Here is a 16,696-nt window from a genome sequence, read left to right as displayed (position 1 = left end):
CTACTGCATGAATGTCTGCGAGCACAGAAAATGGACTGTTGGCCTCTGCACAACCTCCACCAGACATTCCCTAGTATAAAGAACATGGTGCTAGGTAGAAACATTTGTTCAATGATATTACACTTGAATTTCAAGATACAGTTAGTGTCACTGAAGCATGTAGAGTACAAGAACGTCACTGTGATCTTAGCCCTTTGATATGCTATTCGCAAGAACACGAAAGTGACTGGATAGGTTCATAGGTTCATAGGTTCATACTAGGCTAGCTGCCCTGGGGCAATTATAAGCCTAGCCCGATTCTGTATGGCTTATGCCACCCCTTGATTTGAGTATACTGTGCCCTTTTTAAGGTTTAGTTTGCTGTGCCTCTGTCTAATAGTGACACGGGAGTAATCCCCGGGACAAACCTACGATCCCCCATCCACTCATCAAGATTCATCTTGAAGAGATTCAGTGAGGTGCTCTGCCTAACATGAATTGGAATTCTGTTCCAGAGCGAAGGGAGCCTCTGGGTTATGAATCTGTCCCTCCAGCAAGTTCTATTTATTTCACTGCTGAGGTTCAAGTCCCTCGAGCGTGTGGCTCTAAGGGATTTAGATTTACTGAGGTGGAGCATGTCCATTAATTCTGGATTGGACATAGCTTTATATGTCAGGCATAGATCGCCTCGAAGTAGGTGGTATGCAACTGAGAAGAGCTGGAGTTTTTTTAACCGAGCAGCATATGGCATCTGTTTGAGTCCCTTGATCCTCTTGGTGAGGTACTTTTGGGGTCTTTCTAATTGCTGCAGGTGTCGGGTAAGGTACATCCCAAAAGGGGCATTGTATTCTATGATGGGCCTGATGAGGGATGAATAAAGGGGCATGATTACCTCTCTTGATCTAGATGTGAATCCTTTCATGATGAGGTGGGCTATGTAAAAGGTCTTTCTAACCACTTTGGCAATGTGGTTGTCAAAGGAGAGATTGCTATCAACTTGGGTCCCCAGATCCCTAATTACTTTCTCTGTACTTAATGGGTTACTGCCTATGTGGTAATTTGTGGGCACATTGTTTTTGCCAAAGGGTATGACTATACACTTTTTGGCATTTAGCTTTAGACCATGGCTCTGGCACCAGTTATCCGTCTCTGTGAGACCTTTCTGAAGGATGTTTGTGTCAGCTGGAGAGTTGATTATGGTGCCTAGTTTGCAGTCGTCTGCGAACTTGGTGAGCCATAGTCCTCCCACGTTGGCCTGTACCTCGGAAAAGTATATACCGAACAAGAGTGGTCCCAGGACAGAACCTTGTGGGATGCCACTTGTGACTGGTTTCGAGTCTGACATGGCTCCAGCAACTCTCACTCTGTGGGTTCTGTCTTTGAGCCAGTTTGTGACCCATCTTGTGACATAGGGGTTAATATTTAAACTGGATAGCTTATCTATGATGCCCGAGTGGGGTATTGTGTCAAATGCCTTTGCTAGGTCCAGATAGGCTGTGTGGACTACCTTCCCTTCATCTATGGCTTTGGTGACTGTTTCAAAGAAGTCAACCAGGTTCAAAAGGCAGGATCTGCCCTTGACGAAGCCGAACTGGGTAGGATCAAGTGTCTGTAGGTCCCCAATGTCTTTGTTTATGAGCTCCATGATGATCCTCTCCATAGCCTTGCAGACTAAGCTAGTCAGGCTTATGGGGCAATAGTTTCCAGGGTCCGTGGAGGCTCCACCTTTGTGGAGTGGGACCACTGTTGCTGTACGCCATTCTGTGGGCACATATCCTGTAGTGAGGCTGAGATTGTACAGCTGTTTTATTTGAGGGATTAGTTCTTCTTGGAGTTCATGTAGGACGCAACCTGGGATGCCATCTGGTCCCATGGAAGCAGTGTTTTTTGCTTTGGAGAGGACAGCCTTCAACTGAGCATCAGAGATGTTTGGGAGGCAGCCTTCTGCCGGGATAGATACTTGCTCTTTTTTTGGGGGGGGGGGTGGAGAAGTTTGCACTGAACCTGTCTGCCAGGATATTGGCGATGTCTCTGGGTTCAGTGTATTTTTTGTCATTTAGAATCAACTCAGAACAAGTCTGGGAGTTGCATCCCAGGTTCCTAACATAACTGAAAAAAGCCTTATGATTGTCTTTAGTGTCCTGAGCAATTTTTCTCTCGAAGCTGGCCTTGGAGGATTTTATGAGGGATCGTAATTTTTTGCTAGTACTGATCAGGGATGCCTTCCCTATTAGGGATTTTGCTCTATAATGTAGTATCTTCCTCCTTCTGTTGTACAGTTTATTTATGGCTGGGGTCCACCAGACTGGACGCCTGCCTTTGGATGTTTGGGTTTTGGTTTTGTTTGGGATAGCATGATCTATGCATTCCTGGAGATGTCCGTAGAATGCGTTTATATAGGATTCTGCAGTTTGGGCCGTAATTTTCACTGACCCTGGGGCCTTGAAGGATTCCACTTCGGTTTTGAGAAGTGAGAAGTTCGCTTTTGAGAAGTTTTTCACTGTGGTTTTCTGGGCTGGGGGTGGGGTCAGGATGTGGACATCCAGTGAAATTAATTTATGGTCTGATTTTACCAATGAGGGATATACTTCAGGTGTGGAGCATAGAGTCCCCATGTTGGTAATGATCAGGTCTAGTATGTTATCCCCTCTTGTGGGAGTGGTGACTAGTTGTTCCATAGCATTTGAGTTTATAATTTCCAGGAACCTTTGGGCTAAGGTGCTGGGGCTTGAGTAGTGCTCCCAGTCTATGTTTGGGTAGTTGAAGTCACCCAATATAATGGTGTTCGGAGAGATCTTCATGTTCTCCAATGTTTTCAGGAAAGCCGAGTGGGATTCCTGACTTTGAGAGGGCAGTCTGTAGGATGCTATAAACTGAAAAGCAGTCTTGCCCACTGTTAGTTGCACATGGATGGTCTCCGATACTTTGTGCAATGCCACTAACCTGGAGGTGTGGATATCCTTGATAAATATGGACACTCACCCTCCTTTGGTGGTTCGGTCCATGTTTTGGGGCCGAAAAGCATGATATGAGGTATAACCTGGTAGTGCTGGGGTGCTCTCTGGAGCCTTGAACCAGGTTTCTGTCACTGCACAGATATCGATGTTCTCCATACCGAGGAGAGCTTCAAGTGCGTGCATCTTGAGGTTAAGACTTCTGGCATTTAGCAGCATTACCCTTAGTTTCTTGTGCTGTCTATGGAGGTGGGTTTGACTTTTGAGCCTTGCCTAAAAAAGGCACTATGGGGGTGGAAAGAGCCTTTGCCAATATCCGAAAGCCCAGTGGTGACAGGTGCAAGCCGTCCCTAGCGAAGCAACGTGGCTTGTCGAGCATGTCATCCCATGCTGACAGACACTGGATCTCCTTAGAATGACACCAAAATTTTAGCCAATTGTTAAAATCGATCATTTTGTCTTTGTACTGTGGCAATCATTCTAGGTGAGGGTAAGATGCTGCTCAAGGTCAGGTTCATACCGGCCTGGGCTACATGATCAGAGAGCTCCTCTATGTCTCTTTTCATGTAGTCCAGGGAGGTACGTCTCAGGTCATTCACACCAGCATGTACAATGACTGAGTCATATTTGTATTTGCTTTGGAGTGACCTGAGTGCTTGCGTTATGTGGCGGATCCTAGCGCCCGACAGGCAACTCACTGTGACCTTCTCTTTATTCAGCCTGGTGAGCGGGACGTCAGTGTGTCTGACAATAGAGTCACCTATTACAAGAGTATCAGGTGTGTTATTCAGCCTTAAGGGCTGTGGCTGCTTGGCACACTGACTTTGTGGGCTATGTGTTGTGCGTGTTTTATTTTGGGGTAGCATTTGCTTGGATGTTTGCTTTGGAGGTCTCTGTTGCTTAGATAGATTTTTATTTAGAGCCTCCGAGTATGTTTTTGTGTATTTATGTGTTTGGTTTGCTGATAGGATGGAAGTTGCTGGAATTCTTTCCAAGCTTGACAGGAATGCATGGGTGAGAGTACAGTTCTCTACAGCAAAAAAAGTGGAACTGTGCAGATATGCATGGATTTGAAAACTGAATGTTTATCTAGTGTTACAAGCTGAGCCATATCTGTTGTCCAGTACTGAGGTATTTTTTTGAAAATCACTTTGGAGAACAACACTTTACTAAGATGCATCTTGAAGACACTTACCTACTGATGGAAACTAAGGATGGCAGTGAACACCTCATGGTTTTTGCATCAAATCTCTGATCACAACTAAGAACTGTGCACAGAATGAGCCAAAATCTTTGAACCTCTCTTGGATATTTCAACCAATATTTGTATGGAAGTTAGTGACAACCAGTCATTACTCCCTGTTCTTAATCCATGCAGATGAGTTCCCCTTACTGCCAGTGCAGGGACATGGAAATGGGTTTAACAGGACAAATGATCATACTGATGCAGTCTGCCTGTCCTGGTTAAACCTGGATGATCAAGTAACTGACACATTCATACATGCTCTTCTGAGCATATTCACTTTGTCTTGGCTGGAGACCCTATCTGACTGTTGCAATGGTTATCCCATGTTTATCTGGTAACACTGCATAGCTGAACACTCTCCAAAAGCCACAGATTGGTCTGTTCTACCACTACAGTAGAGCAGCTGTGAACCTGAAAGTAGAATTTTAGAAGAACTGCACATGGGTCATTTGGGCATACTAGTCAAACTGAAGCAATTGACTCACAGTATTTTGTTGTGGCCAAGAATGCATCAGTGGTTGTATAGCTTTCTACACAGTGTTCAGAGTGTCAGTACATTCAGATGGTGACAAAACTGTTCTTTTGTACCCTTGGCAATTACCTGACAAGCCTTAATAGATTAGTCACATAGACTTTTAAGTACTATTCATGGTACTGTTTTATAGCTAGTGGTGGATACCTGGCCCAAGTAGCAACAGGTATTTTCTAGATATGTCTACTACCACCATGTAGATGATGGAATGCAGAGGCAGACTGTTGCAAGAGCTGTAGTGCTGGAACAACTGATCATTGATAATGGGGTATAATCTATAGCTGAACAGTTTCTACTCTTTTTAGGAGAATAATAGAATTAGGCACATTTCTTCAGTACTATACTACCCACTCACCAAAAGGTTACTACATCAGCTGATTGAAAGCTAGAATAATACTTTGCAAGCTATGGTCACAGAGAGGGTGACCCTAAATTAACATATGGCAAACCTTCGATTGACATATTGGAATGTCATGTATGCAGCAACCAACCAGTCAACTGCTATGTTGTTCCTGGGTCATGCACCTCATGCCAGAATTAACTTTCCTGTACCCAACACCAAGAGATCTGAGCAGGATTAACAATTAAAAGAAGCAAGGTTGTCTTTCCAAATAGTAGCATTTCAGTTTGCTATGATCCATTCCATTCTAACCACAGACTATTGGCGTGAGTGTTGGTGGTGACCTGGGAAGAGTAAGGAAAGTCTGTGGCCTCTATCATATACCATGGAGGTTACTTCTGCCACATTTAGAGATGCCATATGGATCATTTGTAGGAATCAGGTTGAAGAACGGATACCTGCAATGACAGTCACCATTACTTAGTTCCACAGTTGTCATCTTCTGGGGTTAGTGCTCCAGCAATGGTTGCTCTTGCTATCCCACTAGCACCAGCACCACCACCAGCACAGCCAGCATCAGCACCATCACCAGCACCCCCGCCAACACCAACACCAGCACCACCACCACCTACCCTGTCAGGGAAACAGAGTGTCCCAGCTAATGAGGAAAAATGTTACCTCTCCTGAGTAGCACCTCAACGTGTGACTGTATTTTTTAGAAGGGACAAAAATATAGTGTATTAGCATTTGTTATCCTGATTGATTATTCTTCGTGTTTTGGTATATTAAGTTACTTTGGGCTTTCTAGCTTCTTCAGGCAAGTTTGTTCCTGAGTGTATTGTCAGGGATCTATGTTGTTACATCAAAATTATGGAATATAGAACTGCATATGGTCGAGACCATATGATCTAAGTTCCATACTTTTGAAAAAAATGCACCCTCTAACCGTGCTAATTATATATACTAACTCCAAGATCAAACCGCACTGGAGAGAGGGTAAATTCCCCGATCCTTACTACACAATGATCTTCATACAATTGCTTCAACTTTTCAGAAAGTTGATCACATGATCTCGACCATATGAAGCTCGACTTTCATAAAAGTAAGTCTTCCAAATGGGACCCATTGTCAGATAGCTAAAGAGACACAGTACTGTGTCTGCTGGTTCTGGCCCATTTCTGGTGTTCAGCAGTTGGGAAAACACTGAGTACTGAACTGGTGGATAGAGGTATCAAACCCCCAGGTGATAGTTACAGAGGGAAAAGTAATATATAGATCAATGTGCAGTTTATAGCTGTTTTGCAGTGGCAGGCTCCATTTTTCACACATGCTGGATGCTGGATGCATTAATGTAGCTGGCAAACAGAAGTCCAAATACTTCTATTTAAGTAAGCACTTAAAGCTTAATTCTATACACTTCTTTATAAACCCAATGATGAGGTAGGCACAAAAAAAACAATATAACTATATATAACCTTTTGTATTTAGTAGTGTGATTATTTTTGCTTTAGAAAATGCATAATTTTGCATGTTGTACATGCGGGAAGTTAGAATTAAAATTTAAACTATCTAAATAGAATTTCAGATCAAGACTTTTACATCAAAAAGGAAATGATCCCTTTTGAAGAAAATATGAAAACCTCTAAATATGAAATATGTTTCTAGTGAAGTTGGTGTGGGTGGAAGTGGTGTACAGGGTTTTGTTGGATGGGCAGATATAACAATGGCTTATTGAGGCCTCAGCTAAAGAAAAGTAAACAAATGAATAAACAACCAGTTCTGCTTTGAAAATGTGGGAATATTTATGCTGGCTACATAAAATGAGGAACTTGACATGTTATATATAGAATTTTAAGCTTAGATTTTATCATGAGTTCATGTAACTCTGAGTAAGACATGGGTTCTAGAAGTATCAGAATAAGTTTAGCACTTACAAATTATAGGATGCTTTATGAAGCACATTTTCATAGTCATTATTTGTTGCTATAATTTATTTCTTTGTGTAAAAGAAAAGTATTTCACTATTACTATTATTGGTCTCGCACATCCGGTTCCTTATAGTACACAGTTTACACAAGTGTTTGTCAATCTATGGACTAGAATGTGATTATTACTTTTGCTTTTGAATATGTTTAAAGAAATTAGGGATTAATAATATTTCTTGTTTTGATAAGCTGTTGCAGAAATTACAGTGGGAAATTTTATCTCCCATAGGATCATCCACATTCATTGTAAATAAAAACTCCCCGTGTTCCTGCTTTGTGCTAGCCCTTTGCAACTGGACTCTTTTCTGCTCTATACAAATGACTATCCGATAAGATTTATCACCTTCATTCATTACTACTAGACTCTAAGTAGTGCTGTAGTGTTGACGTGTGCTAGATTCAGGACTTAAGACATTGGTAACATATTTACAGTTTACAGTAAGTAATGTAAGTTTCTCAGCGAGTTGAACTCCTATATTTGAACATGGGAAGATTTTGAAGTCTGTGAGTTCCATTTCCATGCCAGGCACTTAGATTCATAATCCATTACTGACCCGCAGTGAAGCATGTGGGGTGTGCTGCACCCCTAAGGTGCTGGCATCTAACTAGACTTTAATTTGAGGAGTTGGCCACTTGAAATAGCTCAGGACAGGTGGATGCATAAGATCCCATGACACTTGCTGAAAATGATTGAGAAAGTATTTCCAAGTGTCCTGGCCAAACTTAATTTAGTTAGTATAAATGTTTTCTTGTGTATCCACAAGAATGGTATGTAGGCTATGTGGGACATACAAGGGCCAAAAACTATAATAAGTAAGTAAGTAAGTAATAAATAAATAAATAAATAAATAAATAAGCAAACCACCCGAGTCCCACAGAATTTTCAGGCCAGCCTCTATGCAGGCTGCTTTTGTCTATGTGACAGCTGATATGATCAAGGTACATGGCAAAAGTGGGTCTATATTAATTGGTCGAAGGTTCATTTCTGTGAACCTTTCTTCATCGAACCAAAACCACCAGATGTTCACTTTAGTGAAAGTTCACATCTGTGAAAGATTTACATAGGGAAAGGAAGCAGATGGCCAACAGTAGAAATTTCCCTTTTCCCCACTGTAGTGTGATGTCGGAGTTGGCATATATAGTTAGGGGGGTGGGGGGCACAGCCCCCACATTGGGAGTTTGGGGGGCAAAGCCCCCCACTTGGGTTGGTTTAACATACTGCGATGTGTGTTATGGTCATAGTGTTGGCCTACTGCTTCCTTTCCCTGTTTTAATGTTTTTTCGATGTGAACGTTCAGTGGTTTTGTGTCGCTAAAGAAAGGTTCACGGAAATGAACCTTTGATAAATTGATATAGACCCACAAAAAGCACCTGAAATCTTTGTTGCATCGATCAATGTATTTGACATGATTATCCATCATTTGCTACTACCTATATTTGTCACATTGGTTTTCAAAACCAAATCCTGCTGCTGGATTACAAACTACCTGTGTGGTCATCAACAGCTGGTTGAAAGGCTTTTCCATTGTTCCGCCTGTCTGTACAGTAAGTCAGAATGGCTAAAGACTGTTTCCCAATGACACTGATCATGTCCTTCATTAATAATCTGCCCTTGAATTGTTAAGAGTATTGCTGTCTTCATTTGTCTGAATGATGGACTTTGCTCAGATGATCTTGACATTTGTATGGTAACAGTATATATAATCATTTGAGTCCTATTACATCGGTGAACCATTTCACTGAAAGTCATTCACTTCCCTTAGAGTTATGGGACCTTGGGAGGTTGCGATATTAAGTAAAGGGCTTTGGGGGTAAAGCATCCTTTACTCAGGGTCACTGACTTTTTTGTTTTCTCCAGGTTTGAGAAAATGGTTTGTCATTATGATTGGAGACAGTGAAGAATGCTCTCTTATTGTGCAGTCAAACTTTCTTCTTCTGTCTGACTTTCACAGGGACAAAACTTGCTACATGCAAAGCTGATCTACATTCAGATGCAGGTCAGTGCAGGTGTCTGTTACACCATCATTGAGCCATGTCTGATTGTTAATAGCAATGCTCTTTCATCACCTCCATCACACATGTGGAGACCTGACCCTCACGTATGCTACCTTATTTTTAAAGCTAGTATGACAGCTTTCCTGCTGAGCTCATACAGAGGTAGTCATCATCAAAGCAATTGTCTATTACTGCCATATATACTGCATAGCTGCTGCCCTCATTTGTCCCATTTGTTCTATGCTGCTTGTTTTCTGCCTGTCTCAGATAGTGGCTCTGTCGGGAAAGCATTTATCACCAGAATACGTGCAGGATGTGGAATCACTATAACCAGAAATACATTTTTTGTCTGTCTATCATTAATAAACAGTAGAGTATACTTTAACACCCTGTATCAGACTGCTTTCTTGCCCCTCAGTTTCATTGACAACGTAAATCGGATCATGAAACCTCATTCTCTTAGCTTTGCATTTTACTTTGTCAGACTCCTCTGATTACTCCTGTCATTAGCACAAAGAACTTCCTTCAAGAAAAAAATGAACTAATTTTGTTTGATAATCCTGAAGATAATTTGGTCCAAAGTAATCTTTGCAACCACAGTCCAGGAAAATAGAAGGTACTGTCTTGACAAGTTACTGAAATGTATCTTTAGTGCTACATTATATATAGAGGTGAGGAGATATGCATTGTAGACAGAAGATACTAACTGTGTAGCATGAAGGTCCCATAACAACTACAGCAGATAAAGGAAAATTGTCAGCATACATCATCTAGTGAACAAAATTATACAGGATCTATGTTGAAGAATAACTTTGGGGAACTATTTGCATTGAGTGGTATAAGCTTGAAGAAAAGAAGGGCTTTAGAAATATAGTATGCATACTGCTGCAGAATGCAATTCAGTAGGACTCATAATGTACATTTAGGGATAGAAACTGAGGACAAACTTAAATGTGTGTGAATTACTAGGTGTGAAACTAAATGTCCAAAGGAGAATTTATCTCCCATTAATCATAGGTTACACCTGCATAATGCTGTTATGACCTTTCCAAAAGGAAAGGTTTTAGTTTTACAGGGCACAGCCCAAAAGCATAAGTTTATTAAAATTTACTGGGAAGCTATCCTATGTGAGACCCTACAGTGGAGGTAGTTATTGAACCAGTGGTGATCCCACAGAGAGATATGTGGCATTCCTAATGCCTTTGAGAGGATCACAGCTACCTGTGGAACTTGTAATGCAACTAGTGTCACAGTCCAGTCTGTATAGCTGGCTCTGTGGTGCAAAGGGGATAAAGCCCTAATGATGGCTCAGATGTCCTGGAGTCAGGCACTGCAGGAGCCAGCAGGTGAAAAAAGGGAGTGAGTAGCTAGCACTGACTTCACTATTTTATGGCGAAGGAGCTGGCTAAGTCCAGTCACAGGGGTACTCATGGTACTCCAATTGCCCAGACAGTTAGGAGTGCAGGCCTAACCAATAAATGTACTTTAGCCAATTATTATGGAAGTGCTAAGGCACATACCTGTTCAGAGCTTGACACTGGTGGCACTCCACCATGCTAGCTGACCATCTGGGTGGGGGTATGAGTGGGGGATAATAGGCTAACAGAGACAAGTCTTTCCTGGTTGGTCCAGAGAATGCAAAGCCCCTGTTCCTAGGTTCACCCTTGGATGTTCCTGATCTGGAAGAAATACCAGACTTGTGAACCAGAGGGAGAAAAAAATAGGGTCATGGTGGATGCCTGATGGTCGGAATACCAGTGGGGACTAATAATAACATAAAGAAGCAGTCTGAGTACCAAAGTGTTCATCTACAGTGTGCTTTTGCTGTTCATCTAAACATTCCTGTTCTCTAAGGTATCTAGTTTGTTGCACTTTTCTAATATCACTCATTTGTTTATTCTAGAAGTTAGAATTGCAAACAGTGTGTGCATGAGCTCCGAACTATCACCACTCATAGGTAGGTACTAGGCTATCTGCCCTAAGGCATTTATAAGCCTAGCCAGAATGTGTTGGCTTTCGCCACCCCCTTAGATTAGTTCCCTGTGCCTCTGTCCAGCAGAGCCATTGAAGTGATCCCTGGGGTAAACTTTCTGTTTCTCATCCACTCATCAAAGTTTCTCTTGAAGAGGGTTAGCGAGGAACTCTGTCTATTGTAGATTGGAATCTTGTTCCAGAGCATGGGAAGTCCCTGGGACAGGAATCTATCCCTCCAGCAAGTCTTATTTATTGTTGTGGTGAGGTTTAGATCCCTGGAGTGTGTGGCTCGAGGGGATATGGTTTTCTTTAGGTGGAGTGTGTCCATCAATTCTGGGTTGGACATGGCCTTGTATGTCAGGCAGAGATCACTTCTGAGTAGGCGGTATGCAACTGAGTACAGCTAGAGTTTCTTCAGTTGAGCTGCATAGGGCATCTGCTTGAGGCCATTGATCCTCTTGGTGAGGTACTTCTGTGGTCTTTCCAGTTGTTGCAGGTGTCTTGTAAGGTACATCCCAAATGGGGCATTGTACTCATTGATGGGTTTGATGAGTGATGCATGGAGGGGCCCAATAACCTCTTTCAATCTGGATGCAAACCCTTTTGTGATTAGGTGGGCCACATAGAAGGATTTTCTAACCAGTTTGGCAATGTGATTATCAAAGGAGAGGTTACTATCTACTTGGGTCCCTAGATCCCTTATTATGTCTTCTGTATTTAGGGGGCTACCACCAATGTGGTAGTTTGTGGGTACTTTGTTTTTTCCAAAGGGGATGACTTTGCACTTTTTGGCATTTAACCTGAGGCCATGGTTTTGACACCAGGTATCTGTCTCGGTGAGACCCTTTTGGAGGATGTCTGTGTTAGCCAGAGAGTCAATTATAGCCCCTAGTTTGCAGTCGTCTGTGAACTTGGTCAGCCATAGTCTTCCTGTGCTTGCCTGTACTTCTGAGAAGTATATGCCAAACAGGACAGGTCCTAGGACTGAGCCCTGGGGAACGCCACTTGTAACCGTTTTAGAGTCAGACCTAGCTCCCGCAACTCTTACCATGTGAGTTCTGTCTGTGAGCCAGTTGGCAACCCATCTCATGGTGTAGGGGTTTATGTTCAGGCTGGTGAGCTTGTCTATAATACCTGAGTGGGGAATGGTGTTGAAGGCCTTTGCAAGGTCTAGGTAGTCTGTGTGGACCACCTTTCCCTCATCTATAGCCTTGGTAACTGTCTCAAAGAAGTCCACCAGGTTTAGGAGGCATGATCTGCCCTTAACAAAGCTGAACTGGGTAGGGTCCAGTGTTTGGAGGTTTCCAATGTCTCTGTTAATGAGATCCATGATGATGCACTCCATAGTTTTGCAGACCAATCTAGTCAGGCTTATAGGGTGATAGTTGCCGGGGTCCATTGTGGCTCCACCTTTGTGGAGTGGAATAACTGTTGCTGTGTGCCACTCTGTGGGCACATAGCCTGTGGGAGGTGAGGGGTTAGTTAATCTTTGAGCTAGTGTAGGACACAGCCTGGGACACCGTCCAGTCCCATTGATGCTGTGTTTTTGGCTTTGGAGAGGGCTGTTTTAACCTGAGTGTCTGTGATTTCAGGGGCACTACATTCTTCTGGTATAGTTATGGACCCATTTGGGGGTGAGAGGGGGGGGTGAGGTTTGCACTGAACCTGTCTGCCAGGATGTTGGCTATATCGGTCAGTTCAGTGTATTTTGTGCCATTCTGCACTAACTCCAAGCAGATCTGAGAATTGCCACTTAGATTCTTGACATAGCTAAAGAATGCCTTGTGGTTATCTTTGGAGCCCATGGCAATTTTTCTTTTGAAGCTAGCCTTGAATGATTTTATGAGGGAACATAGTTTCTTGCTGATACTGATCAGGGATGTCTTCTCTTCTTGGGATTTTACTCTTTTCTGTACTAGTTTCCTCCTTCTATTGTATAGCTTATTTATGGCAGGGGTCCACCAGACTGGTTTCTTCTTGGTTTTTCTTGGAGGAGTGAGTCTTGGTTTTGTTTAGGATAGCATGATCCATGCATTCTTGTATGTGCTCGTAGAGTGCATTAGTAAAGGATTTTGCAGCTTGGACAGAGTTATCCTTTAGCATGGGGGCTTTGCAACTTCTCACCTTGGTCTTAAGTAACGTGAAGTTTGCTTTTGAAAAGTTTTTCACAGTGGTTTCTTTGACCGGGGGTGGTGGCAGAATGTGGATATTCAGAGTGATTAGTTTATGGTCAGATCTAACCAGCGAGAGGTTGACCTCTTGTGTGGAACACCGGTCACCCATGTTGGTGATGACCAGGTCCAACATGTTGTCACCTCTGGTGGGGGTGTTGACCAGTTGATCCAGGATGTGTGAGTTTATAAATTCTAGAAAATGTTGGGCAAGGGAGTTTGTACTTGAGTAGTTCTACCAGTTAATGTTTGGGTAATTGAAATCACCCAATATCAGGGTATTTGGTAGGACCTTTATGTTTCCCAGTGTTTCCAGGAATGCGGAGTGGGGGTCCTGGGACATGGTGGGTGATCTGTAGCAAGCTATAATTTGAATAGCAGTTTTGCCCATTGCTAGTTGCACGTGGATGATCTGTGAAGCATCGTGCTGTGCCACTAACCTGGAGGTGTGAGTATCCTTGATGAATATGGATACTCCCCCACCTTTTGTATTTCGGTCCAGGTTTTGTGGCCGAAATGTATGGTATTGCTGGGGTGCTCTCTGGAGCCTTAAACCAGGTTTCTGTTACTGCACATATATCAGTTTTCTCCATACTGAGGAGTGCCTCGAGTGCGTGCATTTTGAGGTCTAGACTTCTGAGATTGAGTAGCATTACCCTCAGTTTTTTGTTACTTGTGGTATTTACTGTGGTGGGTTTGTCTTTTGAGCCTTGCCTAAAAAAGGCAGTATGGGGGTGGCAAGAGCCTTGGCCAGTATTCAAAAGCCTAAGGGTGACAGATGCAAGCCGTCTCTAGTGAAGCAGTGTGGCTTGTCGAGCATGTCATCCCAGGCTGACAGACACTGGATCCCCTTTGAATGACACCAGAAGCTTAGCCAATTGTTGAAATTGATAATTTTTTCTCTGTACCGTGGTATAATTCTTGGTGAGGGCAGAATGCTACTCAGGGTCAGGGTCATACTGGCCTGGGCTACGTGATCAGAGAGCTCCTCCATGTCTCTTTTCATGTAGTCCAATGAGGTATGGCTCAGGTCATTCACAGCAACATGGACAATGACAGAGTCATATTTGTACTTGTTCTGGAGTGACCTGAGTGCTTGTATTATGTGGTGGATCCTGGTACCCGACAGGCAGCTAAAAGTAACCTTCTCCTTGTTCAGCCTAGTGAGTGGGACATTAGTGTGCCTGACTATAGAGTCACCTATTACTAGTGTGTTGGGTATGTTATTTTGCCTTAAGGGCTGTGATTGTGTGGCACACTGGTTTTGTGAAGTGTGTGTTTCATGGTTTGTGCTGGGGGGGGTGGAGGTTGCTTGGATGTCTGTTTTGGAGGTCTCTGTTCTGTCTGCAGATTTTTATTTAGAGCCTCCGAGTATGTTTTGTGTATTTATGTGTGTTTTTTGCCGCTGCTGGTTTTATAGGTCTATGTGAGACTGGTGGTGTGATGCAAGTAATTCCTTTCTCCTCTTGACTGCCTGGTCCAGTCTTGGGTTGAGAGAGCTTAGCCTCCAGTTTGGCTATATAATTGCATTTCTCGCATGTATTAGTGTTTGGTGGAAGGAGGAGAGGGTTGTCTGTGTACATGAGGCAATTGTAACATTGCCTCAAAATGCCCAGATTCACCAGTTGGACAGGAGAGTACACCTGAAACTGTCCTTTGGACATGCCTGGATAGGTACAGTGAACTATTTTACTGATTGGCTGGTAAAGTCGAATAGAGAGCCTGGTCCTTCTCTACAGTATAGGGGAGGGTCTAGTGCTAAGGTTTATTAGTGCTTGCTATGAGTTTTGAGCAAGTGCCAGTATGAGAAGTGAATGGTTTGAGTGCTTAAGTTGAAAGTTTGTCTAGTTCTAAGGGAAAAATTGAAGAGTACACTTTGTGGAGCCGGGAATACTTATACCCTAGCTAACCGGAGCTGAATGGCACGCAAAACCGTGCAAATGCAGATTTTATAGCAGGGAAATGAAAGATAAAAATTAGCCCAAAATGGCCAATAAACTACTAATTTCTGGGCTGAAAACACTCCTCCAGGAACAGATAGGCTGCTCAAAGTTCCCTCTTTCACAGTGAACAGAGAAACTTCCTTCTATCCAAGTAAGGTATGGGCAAACACAGAAACTTGTAACACAGCTCTGTATTCAGCACTAACCTGAAAACTGGACTATACAAGCTTAGAAAGGCAGGAAAACAAGTATATTTTTTTTTGTATTTTTTTTTTCAGAAAATAAAGCAGATACAATAAAAAAAAACACTTTAAATGCACAGAAATGGCTATCACACTTGAGTGTGTAGCCTACAACAGTTAAACAGGTAATTTAAACACAAAAATGACTTTGTTAAAGTGCAGGCAGTAAAATAAGTACAATATGTATCAGTCCAACTGTTCAACAATGCAAAACAACCAAGCACAGCTAATAAGTCCACCATTAGCATTCATTGGAAATACTTCCAAAACATACTTGGCTCTAGCCAAGACAATAAAACAGCAGGCCAGATTCAGTGCTAAAACATCTTCTTCAGTCCTTATTTAAAGTTATTTATTTCACCCACTGGTTTTTATTCTTGCAGCAAATATGACATCACTTATAACAACAATTCCATACTCTTTCAGTCAAAATCTTATGTAACCCATCCATACACCATTACCTCCCTGTACCAGTACCTCCCTGAGCTAGATGAAAAGAGACATGGAAGAGCTCTCCAATCTTGTAGCCCAGGCAGGTATGACCCTAGCTCTGAATTGCATTCTGCCATCACCCAGAATGATACCGCAGTACAAGGACAAAATTATTGACTTCAACAATTGGCTAAGCTTCTGGTGTCATTCTAAGGGGATCCAGTATATGTCTGCTTGGGATGACATGGTCGACAGACCACGATGCTTTGCCACAGATGGCCTGCACCTGTCACCCCTGGGATTCCGGATACTGGCTAAGGCTCTTGCTGCCCCTATAGTACCCTTTTTAGGCAAGGTTCAAATAACAAATTCACCACCGTAACAGGAACAGACAAGCAAAAATTGAGGGTAATGCTGCTCAATGCTAAAAGCCTAAATCTCAAAATGCACTCACTCGAGGCACTCCTTAAAATGGAGAACATCGATATCTGTGCAGTGACTGAGACCTGGTTCAAGGCTGCACTACCAGGCTATAACTCATGCCACACTTTTCGGCCATGTAAACTGGACCGAAACACCAAAGGCGGAGGTGTGTCCATATTCATTAAGGATATCCACACCTCCAGGCTAGTTGCTCAGCATAATGCATCAGAGGTTATCCAAGTGTAACTAACTCTGGGCAAAACTGCAATCCAAATTGTAGCTTGCTACAGATCCCCCATCATGCCCCAGGATTCTCACTCCTTTTTCTTGATGTACTGGAAAATTTGCCCTTGTGACCAAACCACACCAACCGTGGGTAAATCCAGCATTACCCACACCCAGGCGTGGGTTATTGCTATATTATTTCACTCCTGGGGTGGGTGGAGGAGGGGGAAGTAAACAGTCTGGAAGCTGGTGTAC

At 42.8% G+C, this 16,696-nt stretch overlaps 1 protein-coding gene across 1 annotated transcript in view; it reads right to left on the bottom strand.

Annotated features, from left to right (window-relative positions):
- LOC122797691 (squalene monooxygenase-like) overlaps positions 1-16,696 on the bottom strand; it is a 290,180-nt gene that overhangs the window by 48,864 nt on the left and 224,620 nt on the right. The window lies entirely within an intron of this gene.

This window comes from Protopterus annectens, chromosome 3.part1 (genome assembly GCF_019279795.1).
Source record: "Protopterus annectens isolate FY-2018-M chromosome 3.part1, PAN1.0, whole genome shotgun sequence".
In the NCBI taxonomy this organism is placed as follows: domain Eukaryota; kingdom Metazoa; phylum Chordata; order Ceratodontiformes; family Protopteridae; genus Protopterus; species Protopterus annectens.
The sequence above is the reverse complement of the archived record's forward strand: the minus strand, read 5'-3'. Positions and strand labels throughout refer to the sequence as shown.